Here is a 12,567-nt window from a genome sequence, read left to right as displayed (position 1 = left end):
CGCATTGCGCAGTCGCCTTCGTGAAATAAAACATTTGCAAATTTTCATGAAACTTCTGCAAATTGTAGAGGTCTATAGTGAGCATTAGTATGTGCAATTTGAAAGCCATACATTGCATAGCTTGGCAGCCATTTTGTTTTGTATGCGCCATTTTTAAAAACTATAAAAATCTTCTTCTCTGAAACCGCTTATGGGACAGACTTGAAATTTTGTTTATAGAGTTATCTTATGACTAACATTTAGATTTGTTCAAGAGAAGTTTATACGTCATGTGGTTTGGCAGCCATTTTGAATTGTTCAAAATTGCTTAACGATATATTTAAATTCATAATAAAACAAAAACCGTTTTGCAAAAATGCTTTATTTTTGCCATGTTTATTGACATCTATAGTGAGCACTATTGTGCATAATATAGAGGCTGTATATCTTACGATCGGGCAGCCATATTGGTTTACGCGAAAATTTAGAAAGTCTATTTTCTCTGCAACCGCTAATGTAAGATCTGTGAAATTTGCTGTACAGTCTTATATTGTGACCTAGAGTCACAGTTGTTCATGTTGAAGGAATTAGTCACAAGCTGTGGCAGCCATATTTGTTTACGCAAAAATTTTGAAACTGTGTTTTTTTTCCAACCACTTATGTTAAAACTGTGAAATTTGCTGTATAACCATATATTGTCACCTAGAGTTACATTTGTTCATGTTGAAAGTATAGGTCATATGGTGTGGCAGCCATTTTAAAAAATGCAAACATTTCGAAAATGTGTTTTTTTTCCAAATGCTTATGTTAGAACTGTAAACAGTTGTTATTTAGCTTTTTTTTGTGACATAACTACTTATATGGCATTGCAAAAATAATGCGCTGGCCACCTCTATTGCTGCTTGCAGCTATATTTAGGTGGCCAGCAACAAAGTTGCAGGACAACCTATTGTTATTGTTCGGATTATTATTATTATTATTATTCTTTTTATTCCGCCAAGCTTTGTATTCAATTGCCCATAACTGCTTAACTGTTTTTGCAAAGCTCTTAAAATCAGGTATGCTGGTACAGCCTATTGCTGTGCTACATCTCATGCAAAATTGGACTCATAGGTCACATGCTCTGGCAGCCATATTGCTTTTTGCGACAAATTTCGACAAACGCTTAAAAATCTTTAGCTCTGGAACTGCTTATGTTACAACTTTGAAACTCGCTGTGCTTAGTGCTACTATGACCTGAAATTGATATTGCTCAAGAGAAGTGCCTTGTTCACATGATGTGGCAGCCATCTTGCATTTTGCGAAAATATTCAAACATCTTCTTCTCCTAAACCGCTTAGTGCAATGACGCGCAATTCTGCACATATGGTCCTTGCAAGGTCCTCTACCAAGTTTGTTCAAACTGCGATTTTTCCATAATCAACATGGCTGCTGTGAGAAATTAACCTTTTTATCGCCATTTAATTGCGTAATTTTGCACTTTATACATTAGTTTTACAATATTTAACAATATTACAGTGTAATAGACACATGATTACACATAGTCATAACCCTTAAAGACAATATTGCAGTTAAAATTCGCATTGCGCAATCGCCTTCGTGAAATAAAACATTTGCAAATTTTCATGAAACTTCTGCAAATTGTAGAGGTATATAGTGAGCATTAGTATGTGCAATTTGAAAGCCATACATTGCATAGCTTGGCGGCCATTTTGTTTCGTATGCGCCATTTTTATAAACTATAAAAATCTTCTTCTCCGAAACTGCTTATGGGACAGACTTGAAATTTTGTTTATAGAGTTATCTTATGACTAACATTCAGATTTGTTCAAGAGAAGTTGATACGTTATGTGGTTTGGCAGCCATTTTGAATTGTTCAAAATTGCTTAACGATATATTTAAATTAATAATAAAACAAAAACCGTTTTACAAAAATGCTTTATTTTTGCCATGTTTATTGACATCTGTAGTGAGCACTATTGTGCGTAATATGGAGGCTGTATATCTTACGATTGGGCAGCCATCTTGGTTTACGCGAAAATTTCGAAAGTCTATTTTCTCTGCAACCGCTTATGTAAGGACTGTGAAATTTGCTGTACAGTCTTATATTGTTACCTAGATTCATAGTTGCTCATTAGGAGAGAATCAGTCACATGATGCGGCAGCAATATCAGTTTTATGTTTATCGTAATTATTTGTAATTCAATACTTCCTCTTTTGAGTCAATTGCTCACAGAACACAAATTACTTATGCTAATCTCTTGAAATCAGGTTTGCTGGTACAGCCTATTGCAATGCTACATCTCATGCAATATTTAACTCATAGGTCATAAGGTTACGCAGCCATATTGTTTTTTGCGACAAATTTCGAGAACTGCTTAATAATCTTTAGCTCTGGAACTGCTTATGTTGCAACTTTGAAACTTGCTGTGCTTAGTGATGCTATGACCTAGATTTTCCATTGCTCAACAGAAGTGACTTGGTCACATGATGTAGCAACCATCTTGCATTTTGCGAAAATCTTTAAACATCTTCTTCTCTTAAACCGCTTAGTGCAATAAAGCGCAATTTTGCACGTATGCTCCTTGCAAGGTCCTCTACCAAGATTGTTAAAATTGTGATTTTTCCATAATCAACATGGCTGCTGTGAGACATTAACCTTTTTATTGCCATTTAATTGCGTAATTTTGCACTTTATACATTAGTTTTACAATATTTAACAATATTACAGTGTAATAGACACATGATTACACATAGTCATAACCCTTAAAGACAATATTGCAGTTAAAATTCGCATTGCGCAGTCACCTTCGTGAAATAAAACATTTGCAAATTTTCATGAAACTTCTGCAAATTGTAGAGGTCTATAGTGAGCATTAGTATGTGCAATTTGAAAGCCATACATTGCATAGCTTGGCGGCCATTTTGTTTCGTATGCGCCATTTTTAAAAACTATAAAAATCTTCTTCTCCGAAACCGCTTATGGGACAGACTTGAAATTGTGTTTATAGACTTATCTTATAACTAACATTCAGATTTGTTCAAGACAAGTTGATACGTCATGTGGTTTGGCAGCCATTTTGAATTGTTCAAAATTGCTTAACGATATATTTAAATTCATAATAAAACAAAAACCGTTTTACAAAAATGCTTTATTTTTGCCATGTTTATTGACATCTATGGTGAGCACTATTGTGCATAATATAGAGGCTGTATATCTTACGATCGGGCAGCCATCTTGGTTTACGCAAAAATTTCGAAAGTCTATTTTCTCTGCAACTGCTTATGTAAGAACTGTGAAATTTGCTGTACAGTCTTATATTGTGACCTAGAGTCACAGTTGTTCATGTTGAAGGAATTAGTCACAAGCTGTGGCAGCCATATTGGTTTACGCAAAAATTTTGAAACTGTGTTTTCTTTCCAACCGCTTATGTTAAAACTGTGAAATTTGCTGTATAACCATATATGGTCCCCTAGAGTTACATTTGTTCATGTTGAAAGTATAGGTCATATGGTGTGGCAGCCATTTTAAAAAACGCAAACATTTCGAAAATGTGTTTTTTTTCCCAAATGCTTATGTTAGATCTGTAAACAGTTGTTATATAGCTTTATTTTGTGACATAACTAATTATATTGCATTCCAAAAATAATGCGCTGGCCACCTCTATTGCTGCTTGCAGCTATATTTAGGTGGCCAGCAACAAAGTTGCAGGACAACCTATTGTTATTGTTCGGATTATTATTATTATTATTATTCTTTTTATTCCGCCAAGCTTTGTATTCAATTGCCCATAACTGCTTATCTGTTTTTGCAAAGCTCTTAAAATCAGGTATGCTGGTACAGCCTATTGCTGTGCTACATCTCATGCAAAATTGAACTCATAGGTCACATGCTCTGGCAGCCATATTGCTTTTTGCGCCAAATTTTGACAAACGCTTAAAAATCTTTAGCTCTGGAACTGCTTATGTTACAATTTTGAAACTCGCTGTGCTTAGTGCTACTATGACCTAAAACTGCTATTGCTCAAGAGAAGTGCCTTGGTCACATGATGTGGCAGCCATCTTGCATTTTGCAAAAATATTCAAACATCTTCTTCTCCTAAACCGCTTAGTGCAATGACGCGCAATTTTGCACATATGCTCCTTGCAAAGGTCCTCTACCAAGTTTGTTCAAACTTCGATTTTCCCATAATCAACATGGCTGCTGTGAGACATTAACCTTTTTATCGCCATTTAATTGCGTAATTTTGCACTTTATACATTAGTTTTACAATATTTAACAATATTACAGTGTAATAGACACATGATTACACATAGTCATAACCCTTAAAGACAATATTGCAGTTAAAATTTGCATTGCGCAATCGCCTTCGTGAAATAAAACATTTGCAAATTTTCATGAAACTTCTGCAAATTGTAGAGGTCTATAGTGAGCATTAGTATGTGCAATTTGAAAGCAATACATTGCATAGCTTGTCGGCCATTTTGTTTCGTATGCGCCATTTTTAAAAACTATAAAAATCTTCTTCTCCGAAACCGCTTATGGGACGGACTTGAAATTTTGTTTATAGAGTTATCTTATGACTAACATTCAGATTTGTTCAAGAGAAGTTGATACGTCATGTGGTTTGGCAGCCATTTTGAATTGTTCAAAATTGCTTAACAATATATTTAAATTAATAATAAAACAAAAACCGTTTTACAAAAATGCTTTATTTTTGCCATGTTTTTTTGACATCTATAGTGAGCACTATTGTGCGTAATATGGAGGCTGTATATCTTACGAACGGGCAGCCATCTTGGTTTACGCGAAAATTTCGAAAGTCTATTTTCTCTGCAACCGCTTATGTAAGAACTGTGAAATTTGCTGTACAGTCTTATATTGTGACTTAGATTCATAATTGCTCATTAGGAGAGAATCAGTCACATGATGCGGCAGCAATATCAGTTTTATGTTTATTGTAATTATTTGTAATTCAATACTTCCTCTTTTGAGTCAATTGCTCACAGAACACAAATTACTTATGCTAAACTCTTGAAATCAGGTATGCTGGTACAGCCTGTTACAATGCTACATCTCATGCAATATTGAACTCATAGGTCATAAGGTTACGCAGCCATATTATTTTTTGCGACAAATTTCGAGAACTGCTTAATAATCTTTAGCTCTGGAACTGCATATGTTGCAACTTTGAAACTTGCTGTGCTTAGTGTTGCTATGACCTAGATTTGCCATTGCTCAACAGAAGTGACTTGGTCACATGATGTAGCAACCATTTCGCATTTTACGAAAATCTTTAAACATCTACTTCTCTTAAACCGCTTAGTGCAATAAAGCAGAATTTTGCACGTATGCTCCTGGCAAGGTCCTCTACCAAGATTGTTAAAATTGCGATTTTTCCATAATCAACATGGCTGCTGTGAGACATTAACCTTTTTATCGCCATTTAATTGCGTAATTTTGCACTTTATACATTAGTTTTACAATATTTAACAATATTACAGTGTAATAGACACATGATTACACATAGTCATAACCCTTAAAGATAATATTGCAGTTAAAATTCGCATTGCGCAGTCTCCATCGTGAAATAAAACATTTGCAAATTTTCATGAAACTTCTGCAAATTGTAGAGGTCTATAGTGAGCATTAGTATGTGCAATTTTAAAGCCATACATTGCATAGCTTGGCGGCCATTTTGTTTCATATGCGCCATTTTTAAAAACTATAAAAATCTTCTTCTCCGAAACCGCTTATGGGACTGACTTGAAATTTTGTTTATAGAATTATCTTATAACTAATATTCAGATTTGTTCAAGAGAAGTTGATATGTCATGTGGTTTGGCAGCCATTTTGAATTGTTCAAAATTGCTTAACGATATATTTAAATTCATAATTAAACAAAAACCGTTTTATAAAAATGCTTTATTTTTGCCATGTTTATTGACATCTATAGTGAGCACTATTGTGCATAATATAGAGGCTGTATATCTTACGATCGGGCAGCCATCTTGGTTTACGCAAAAATTTTGAAAAATCTTTTTTCTCTGCAACCGCTTATGTGAAATTTGCTGTACAGTCTTATATTGTGACCTAGAGTCACAGTTGTTCATGTTGAAGGAATTAGTCACAAGCTGTGGCAGCCATATTGGTTTATGCAAAAATTTTGAAACTGTGTTTTCTTTCCAACCGCTTATGTTAAAGCTGTGAAATTTGCTGTATAACCATATATTGTCACCTAGAGTTACATTTGTTCATGTTGAAAGTATAGGTCATATGGTGTGGCAGCCATTTTAAAAAACGCAAACATTTCGAAAATGTGTTTTTTTTTCCAAATGGTTATGTTAGAACTGTAAACAGTTGTTGTATAGCTTTATTTTGTGACATAACTACTTATATGGCATTGCAAAAATGATGCGCTGGCCACCTCTATTGCTGCTTGCAGCTATATTTATTATTTTTATTATTCCGCCACTTTTTCTATTGCCCATAACTTTTGAACTGCTAAAGCAAAGCTCTTAAAATCAAGTATGCTAGTACAGCCTATTGCTCTGCTACATCTCATGCAATATTGAACTCATAGGTCATAAGGTTATGCAGCCATATTGTTTTTTGCGACAAATTTCGAGAAACGCTTAATAATCTTTAGCTCTGTTACTGCTTATGTTACAGCTTTGCAACTTGCTGTGCTCAGTGCTGCTATGAACTAGATTTGCTGTAGCTCAAAAGAAGTGCCTTGGTCACATGATGTAGCAGCCATCTTGCATTTTGCGAAAATCTTTAAACATCTTCTTCTCTTAAACCGCTTAGTGCAATAAAGCGCAATTTTGCACATATGCTCCTTGCAAGGTCCTCTACCAAGTTTGTTAAAATTGCGATTTTTCCATAATCAACATGGCTGCTGTGAGACATTAACCTTTTTATCGCCATTTAATTGCGTAATTTTGCACTTTATACATTAGTTTTACAATATTTAACAATATTACAGTGTAATAGACACATGATTACACATAGTCATAACCCTTAAAGACAATATTGCAGTTAAAATTCGCATTGCGCAGTCGCCTTCGTGAAATAAAACATTTGCAAATTTTCATGAAACTTCTGCAAATTATAGAGGTCTATAGTGAGCATTAGTATGTGCAATTTGAAAGCCATACATTGCATAGCTTGGCGGCCATTTTGTTTAGTATGCGCTGTTTTTAAAAACTACAAAAATCTTCTTCTCCGAAACCGCTTATGGCACAGACTTTAATTTTTGTTTACAGAGTTATCTTACGACTAACATTCAGATTTGTTCAAGAGAAGTTGATTGGTCATGTGGTTTGGCAGCCATTTTGAATTGTTCAAAAACGCTTAACGAAATTTTAAAATTAATAATAAAACAAAAACCGTTTTACAAAAATGCTTTATTTTTGCCATGTTTATTGACATCTATGGTGAGCACTATTGTGCATAATATGGAAGCTCTATATCTTATGATCAGGCAGCCATCTTGGTTTACGCGAAAATAACGAAAGTCTATTTTCTCTGAAACCGCTTATGTTAGAACTATGAAATTTGCTGTAAAATCTTATATTGTGACCTAGATTCATAATTGCTCATTAGGAGAGAATCAGTCACATGATGTGGCAGCAATATTAGTTTTATTTTTATCGTAATTATTTATAATATAATACTGCCTCTTTTGATTCAATTGCTCACAAAACACAAATTACTTATGCTAAACTCTTGAAATCAGGTATGCTGGTACAGCCTATTGCAATTCTACATCTCATGCAACATTGAACTCATAGGTCATATGGTTAGGCATCTATTTTGTTTTTTGCGACAAATTTCGAGAAAAGCTTAATAATCTTTAGCTCTGGAACTGCTAATGTTACAACTTTGAAACTTGCTGTGCTCAGTGCTGCTATGACCTAGATTTGCCCTTGTTCAACAGAAGTGCCTTGGTCACATGATGTAGCAGCCATCTTGCATTTTGCGAAAATCTTTAAACATCTTCTTCTCTTAAACCGCTTAGTGCAATAAAGCACAATTTTGCACATATGCTCCTTGTAAGAACCTCTACCAAGTTTGTTAAAATTGCGATTTTTCCATAATCAACATGGCTGCTGTGAGACATTAACCTTTTTATCGCCATTTAATTGCGTAATTTTGCACTTTATACATTAGTTTTACAATATTTAACAATATTACAGTGTAATACACACATGATTACACATAGTCATAACCCTTAAAGACAATATTGCAGTTAAAATTTGCATTGCGCAGTCGCCTTCGTGCAATAAAACATTTGCAAATTTTTATGAAACTTGTGCAAATTGTAGAGGTCTATGGTGAGCATTAGTGTGTGTAATATGAAAGCCATACATTACACAGTGTGGTGGCCATTTTGTTTCGTATGAGCTGTTTTTAAAAACTACAAAAATCTTCTTCTCCGAAACCGCTTATGGCACAGACTTGAAATTTTGTTTACAGAGTTAGCTTATGACTAACATTCAGATTTGTTCAAGAGAAGTTGATAGGTCATGTGGTTTGGCAGCCATTTTGAATTGTTCAAAAACGTTTAACGATATTTTTAAATTAATAATAAAACAAATACCGTTTTACAAAAATGCTTTATTTTTGCCATTATTATTGCCATATATAGTGAGAATTATTGTGCATAATATGGAGGTTGTATATCATGTGATCTGGCAGCCATTTTGTTTTATGCGAAAATTTCACAAATTTATTTTCTCTGCAACTGCTTATCTTAGAACTGTGAAACTAGCTGTATAACCTTATATTGTGAACTAGAGTCACATTTGTTCATGTTGAAGGAATTGGTCACAGGCTATGGCAGCCATATTGGTTTACGCGAAAATGTGATTTCTTTGCAACTGCTTATGTTAAAGCTGTGAAATTTGCTGTTTAACTATATATTGTGACTTTGCAGCTTGTATGCTTTGCAAAGGTGATGCGCATGGCAACCCCTATCGCTGCTTGCAGCTATATTATTATTTGATATTGCTTGTATTATTAAAATTATTTTTCCGCCGTTTTTTTCAAATGCTTATAATAACAACAGCATTACTCAAAAACTCATGAAACTTGGCACAGTGCTAGAGACCTATGCTGTGCATAATCTTATGCAAAATAAATCTCATAGGTCATGTGATCTAGCAGCCATATTGCTTTTTGCGGTAAATTTTGACAACCGCTTGACAATCTTCTTCTCCAGAACCGATTATGTTACAGCTGTGAAACTTGCTGGGTGTACTGCTGTACTGACGTAGAATAAAGTTTGTTCAAGAGAAGTGATTTAGTCACATGACCTAGCTGCCATTTTGAAATGTGCGAAAATCTTTAAACATCTTCTTCTCTGCAACCGCTAAGTGCAATGAAGCGCAATTTTGCACATGTGCTCCTTGCAAGGTCCTCTACCAAGTTTGTTCAAACTGCAAATTTTCCATAATCAACATAGCTGCTATGAGCCATTTGCCTTTTTATCGCTGTTTAATTGCGTATATTTGCACTTTATGCATTATGTTTACACTATTTAACTATATTACAGTGTAGCAGACACATGAGTACACATAGTCATGACCCCTAAAGGCAATATTGCAGTAAAAATTTGCACTGCGCAGTCGCCTTCGTGAAACAAAACATTTGCAAATTTTCATAAAACTTCTGCAAATTGTAGAGGTCTATAGTGAGCATTAGTATGTGCAATTTGAAAGCCCTACAATGCATAGCTTAACGGCCATTTTGTTTCGTATGCACGGTTTTTAAAAACTACAAAAATCTTCTTCTCCGAAAACGCTTATGGCACAGACTTGAAATTTTGTTTATAGAGTTATCTTATGACTAACATTCAGATTTGTTCAAGAGAAGTTGATAGGTCATGTGGTTTGCCAGCCATTTTTTAATGTTAAAAAATGCTTAACGATATTTTTAAATTAATAATAAAACAAAAACTGTTTTACAAAAATGCTTTATTTTTGCCATATTTATTGACATCTATGGTAAGAACTATTGTGCATAATATGGAGGCTGTATATCATATGATTAGGCAGCCATTTTGTTTTGCGCACAAATTTCGAAAATCTATTTTCTCTGCAACCGATTATGTTAGAACTGTAAAACTAGCCAAGTAACCTTATATTGTGACCTAGAATCACAGTTGTTCATGTTAAAGGAATTGGTCACAAGCTGTGGCAGCCATATTGGTTTACGCAAAAATTTCAAAAATGTGTTATCTTTGCAACCGCTTATGTTAAAGCTGTGAAATTTGCTGTAAAACAATATCTTGTGACCTATTGTTACATCTGATCGTGATGAATGTATTGGTCATATGGCAGGGCAGCCATCTTGAAAAACGCAAAATTTTCGAAAATGTGTTTTTTTTTCCAAATGCTAATGTTAGAATTTTAAAAATTTCTATAACGCTTTATATTGTGACTTAGCTGCTTGTATGCCATTGCAAAGTCGATGCGCATGGCCACCTCTATCGCTGCTTGCAGCTATATTTATGGATTTGAATTGGACAGCCATACATCATTTAATTGATTTTCAAATCCATTTGCATCAACTTTTGATTTAAATGCAGTTATAGCTTCAATTTTCACTTGGGAAAGACATAGACATAATAAAAATCAAAGTGTAAATTATGGATACAGGAGAAGCCAACAGATATAAACTGTAAAGGAAATGACAAATAAAAAATAAATAAAAAAATTCACCTCTAACAAAGCCAGTAGACAGTCTAATGAGTGATAAAACACAATCTGCTTAGAAAACAATATGGGCTCGATCCGATAAAAATCGTCGCCCGCAGAAGCTGACGACGCCAATATTTGCGCTGGTTTGGTATCCTATATACGGCGTAACCTAGAAGTTACGCGCGTATATTTCTGCTGTCGCCCGTAGTTTTTTGGGCCATAGGCAGGTATACCAAACCAGTGCAGTTTGGTATCCAATATACAGCGTAAGGACTTACGTGGCGAAAATGGAGAAATCTTACTCCATTTTCACCTCGCCGCAAAAAGCAGCCGTAAGAAGCCTTACGCTGTCTATTGGAGCCCCGTAACTCCCTAAACTAGCTACAAAATAAACCTAACACCTAACGCATGCGCAATGTCTATCTAGCTGTCAACCGCAATCTGCTAAATAAAACCTAACACCTAACGCATGCGCAATGTCTATCTACCTGTCAACCGCGATCCCCCGCCACAATCCCTAATAAAATATTTAACCCCTAAACCGCCGCCATCTACATAAACTAACCTCCTACTGTGAGCCCCTAAAACCGCCACCATCTACCTGATCTATCCCCTAATGTGAACCCCTAAAACCGCCGCCATCTACCTGATCTATCCCCTAATGTGAACCCCTTACACCGCCGCCATCTACCTTATCTATCCCCTAATCTGACCCCTTACACCGCCACCACTTATATAAAAATTATTAACCCCTAATTTAATCCCCCTATACCGCCGCCAGCTATATTAATATTATTAACCCCTAATCTAATCCCCCTAAAATAATTATCTCTATTACCAGCCCTTAAAAGGGCCTTTTGCGGGGCTTTGCCCCAAAGTAAACAGCTCTTTTGCCTTATAACCTGCCCTCCCTACACCGCCGCCACCTATATTAATAGTATTAACCCCTAATGTAAGCCCCTTACACCGCCGCCATCTATATTAAAATTATTAACCCCTAATTTAATCTACCTACCCCGCCGCCAGCTATATTATCTATATTAACCCTAAGTATATTATAGTTAATATAGTTATTACATTATATATATTAACTATATTAACCCTAATTATATTAGGGTTAATATAGTTAATATAGTTACTATAGTATTTATATTAACTATATTAACTCTATCTAACCCTAACACCCCTAACTAAATTCTTATTAAATAAATCTAATTCATATTATAAACTAAAATATTCCTATTAAAATCTAAATACTTACCTATAAAATAAACCCTAAGATAGCTACAATATAATTAATAATTACATTGTAGCTATGTTAGGGTTTATATTTATTTTACAGGTAAATTGTTAATTATTTTAACTAGGTATAATAGCTATTAAATAGTTATTAACTATTTAATAGCTACCTAGTTAAAATAATTACCCGATTACCTGTAAAATAAATCCTAACATAAGTTACAAATACACCTACACTATCAATAAATTAAATAAACTACAAATATCTAAACTAAAATACAATTAAATAAACTAAACTAAATTGCAAAAACAAACAAACACTAAATTACAAAAAATAAAAAAAAGATTACAAGATTTTTAAGCTAATTACACCTATTCTAAGCCCCCTAATAAAATAATAAAGCCCCCCAAAATAAAAAAAATTCCCTACCCTATTCTAAATTAAAAAAAGTTCAAAGCTCTTTTACCTTACCAGCCCTTAAAAACTGCTCTTTTGCCTGAAAAAAACCCACAATACCACCCCCCAACATTACAACCCACCACCCACATACCCCTAATCTAACCCAAACCCCCCTTAAATAAACCTAACACTACCCCCCTGAAGATCTCCCTACCTTATCTTCACCACACCGGGCCGAACTC

This window comes from Bombina bombina, chromosome 5 (assembly GCF_027579735.1).
Source record: "Bombina bombina isolate aBomBom1 chromosome 5, aBomBom1.pri, whole genome shotgun sequence".
Classification (NCBI taxonomy): domain Eukaryota; kingdom Metazoa; phylum Chordata; class Amphibia; order Anura; family Bombinatoridae; genus Bombina; species Bombina bombina.
This window is presented reverse-complemented; position numbering follows the sequence as displayed.